The following is a 3,771-nucleotide window of genomic DNA, read 5'->3' on the forward strand; positions in this document are numbered from 1 at the left end:
GGCTTAAGGCACAATTTGGGACAGGATTCCTATGTGTCAGAAGCTCTGAGTCCAGAGGGATTCATATAAATAGCATTGCTACCTGCATACTATGGTATCTATAAAATCTATGGAAATATCTAGACATAATATATTTAGTAGCCAAATAAATTCCGTGTTCTCCCAATAATTTGAAATAAAGAATTAAGAGCACAAAATGCACCTAGAGGGAAAGAAGAATGATATTATAATGCTGCTGAATTTATGACTCTATTAAGGAAACTCATTCTAATCTTTAGGTTTAACATGGCCTTTTATCAGCAGTGAGGCTTTTCTTTGTGTCTACAGTAGAAAAATGATACCAATTTAGTTCTGTACTTTGCCAACCCCTGCTTGTCACATTTTTTTTGAATTATCACAGTTGTCCATCAATTGTGTCAAAGAAGAATAGAAAATTGGACTGTCGGTTGGGTCCTATTATGAATAAATAACATTTCTAAAAGGCTTTCTTAAGGATATTACTCTCTCATTCTTTTCTGTAGGATGATGACTGTTTTTCTGTGTGTGTGGATCTGGAGCATTTGGAATAAAGTAAACAGTTTTTATAGTCATGAAGACCTGTTAGCACATTTTTCCTTTTAGAGTGTTCATGATCCAGGAATGAAGAATTGTTCCACTCACAATTTAGTTTCTATTCTTTGAGCTGAACTAATTGTCAGATGTTATAGGACTTTATTGATGGTTTTGCATGGACAAGTGGATAATCTGAATTCTGCCCAGAGAAATGGATCAAAATAGGCAGTTAATTCAAAGTTTAAAAATGAATATAATCTACAATTTTAATGGTACAGGGACATTTAAAGGTCTCAAGTTAACACATTTATTTTGCAGATGAGGAAATAAAGTTCCAGAGAGCCCTTAGGTTTTACTGAAGGTCACATCGCTAGTTAATGGCAGATATGTTATCAGAAACAGGCCCTTTGTCTCATATCTCAAAGCTCCTTCTTTTTGTAATTATGAAATGCTAAGGCATAAAGAAAAGTCCAGAAAATAACGTGATCAACAGCTATGTATTCTCCTTTGTAGAATCTTATCATTTTGTTAGATATGCTTCCATTATTAATATTATTATTTTTATTATGTTCCAAATGTGATAGACTTATTTTACTCTGATGCAAAACCAAAGGTTCCACTACAGCACAGAGACCAATATATTGAAAGGCCATGAAAAAATGGTGTGGGACATGTAGGACACAATGTACAAACTGGAATATCATTTCATTTCCTTTAAACATGACACACCCTTAAAATAACACTGAGGAACTGAACTGAAATGTGGCACAACCATGACAGCTTGCATGCATGCCTCCAAGTACCTCCTTTAGGATGTATTCTAGTTCACACTTTTGAAATTTCACAGAAGAATTTTAAGGCTTGATCAATGGGGTCATTTCTCTTCATCTCCAGGGACTAATCTGGTACTCTACTCAAAACCATCTTAAGCTTCTAGCTCAAATCTCAACCCAACCTTGTGACTTCTTGCATTGAAGTTCTTTCCATCAGTTAAAGCCGATAGGGTCCGTTTGACTCCTGGTCATAGGATCTGAGTATATCCAAACCCAGATTGGCTTTATTTATTTCAGCAGATTGAGTTGTTCTACAATCCAGCTTATATTTAACAAAAATTCCAAAACAGATGTTGTTACTGCCAGCAAGATTTATTAAAGTTTCGATTTTCTCTTAAACTTCTGGTAGATAGAACCCCCAAATTCAGTGCTACAGTTCATGTGAGTGCACAGCTGGAAGCCTGCAGCCTTGTAACCCAGTGTGAAATTATTCCCTGGCAGTTTGGATTTGGCTGTATCAAACCTCATCTGATAGCCAGCAAGCCAACTTTCAGGGGTCAATGTCCTTGAAGCCCAGTCATAGATGGTTGGTCCAGAAAAATCTATGTCAACATTATTGCCAAGACTGAAACAATCCTGTTTATAGGAGAACTTCAATTTCCACCCTTCCTTCTTGTGTTTGGTACAAACATGGTATCAAGAGTCACTTTCAGGGAAACGGACTTGGCCCAGTGGTTAGGGCGTCCGTCTACCACATGGGAGGTCTGCGGTTCAAACCCCGGGCCTCCTTGACCTGTGTGGAGCTGGCCCATGCGCAGTGCTGATGCGCGCAAGGAGTGCCACCCCACTCGGGTATGTCCCCTGCGTAGGGGAGCCCCACGCGCAAGGAGTGTGCCCCGTAAGGAGAGCCGCCCAGCTGCTAAAGTGCAGCCTGCCCAGGAATGGCGCCGCCCACACTTCCCGCGCTGCTGACAACAACAGACGCCGACAAAGAAACAAGACGCAGCAAATAGACACGGAGAACAGACAACCGGGGGAGAAGGGGGAATTAAATAAATAAATAAATCTTAAAAAAAAAAAAAAAGAGTCACTTTCAGCCCTTCAGCCAACTTATTCTCCAGAGAGATTTCTGTCCCAAAAGTATTGTCTGTGTTCCATTTTTGGGTAAATGTAAGGCCATTGTAACAGATCCTATATTTCCTCTCTAGGTTGCCTGACATTTTCCCTATATCAGCGTAAGCATGACCAGAAGTAGAAAATTCCATGCCACTACAAGACTGGTTTTCAGATCTATTTTGACTATGTCAAACCCATATCCTTTGTTGAAGACATCTTTGGCAGTCTTTTCAAGGTCACAGTAAGTCTATATGTTACACATCTTGTAAAGAAAAATGGGGTCAAAGGAATAAAAGTAACCATTTAGTATTCATTTTGCCATAGTTCTTCCACTGCTTCATCCTCCAACCAGAAGGCCTGTCTCCACTCCCCTTCCTTTACTTTTTGAAGAAATAAAGCAGGTTTAATAAAGCTCCCTATATACTCTTTATTGATAATATTCCTCATACCACGTTCCAATTTTAGTATGTGCAGATGAATAGACAGTATCTTTGTATACAGTATATGCTATTGTTTTGCCGTCATTTAGAAAAGTATATAAATTGAATCACACTGTATATTATATATATTCTTCTGAAACTTTTATTGTTCGCCACTCTTAATTTTTTATGTTGAAATGCATAGCTAGTGTTCATTTTATTTTATTTTATTTTTTTAAAGATGCTTAGATGATACAAATGTCACATAAAAATTATAGGGAATTCCCATATGCCCATTCCCCACATCTCCCACATTTTCCCACATTAATAACATCCTTCATCACTGAGGTACATGCATTGCAACTGATGAACATGTTTTGGTGTATGTTCATTTTTACTGCTTTCCATATGGTGAACACGTCACAATGTATTTATCCATTTTCCTGTTTATGGATATTTAAGTTTTTAAAAAATTGCTGTTACATACATTCTTTGTATATGTCTCCTTCTGCATAAATGCAAACATTTCTTGGCTATATATTTAGAAGTTGCAATACATCAACATTATATATCATCAACTTACTTTCCAAAGTGGTTGTACAGCAGTGTTATTGACATGCCAATCCCATGGGTAAGAAATGGTTCCTCGCTGTGGGTTTTTCTGTATTTCCCTTTTTAATAATAAGGTTGAATATCTTTTCATTTGTATGTCAGTTAGCTATCACTACTGTAATAATGGGTAACAAATGACTCCCAAATTTGCAATAATATTGGGTAACAAGCAACCCCCAAACTTGGAGCCAGTCATTTAATTTTCAGGTCTGCAGACCAGCTGGGGTGACTGTGCTTTGGGCTGAACATCTGTGGATCCAGGGCTGCTCCATGTATGTCTCATCCTCCCTGGAGCAGTG

The 3,771-nt window shown here is 38.0% G+C and overlaps 1 pseudogene; it reads right to left on the reverse strand.

Moving 5' to 3' along the window:
• Positions 1-1,477: 1,477 nt before the first annotated feature.
• LOC111767129 (voltage-dependent anion-selective channel protein 3-like) lies at positions 1,478-2,657 on the reverse strand (annotated as a pseudogene).
• Between the last annotated feature and the right edge of the window lie 1,114 nt (positions 2,658-3,771).

This window comes from Dasypus novemcinctus, chromosome 5 (genome assembly GCF_030445035.2).
Source record: "Dasypus novemcinctus isolate mDasNov1 chromosome 5, mDasNov1.1.hap2, whole genome shotgun sequence".
Lineage (NCBI taxonomy): Eukaryota > Metazoa > Chordata > Mammalia > Cingulata > Dasypodidae > Dasypus > Dasypus novemcinctus.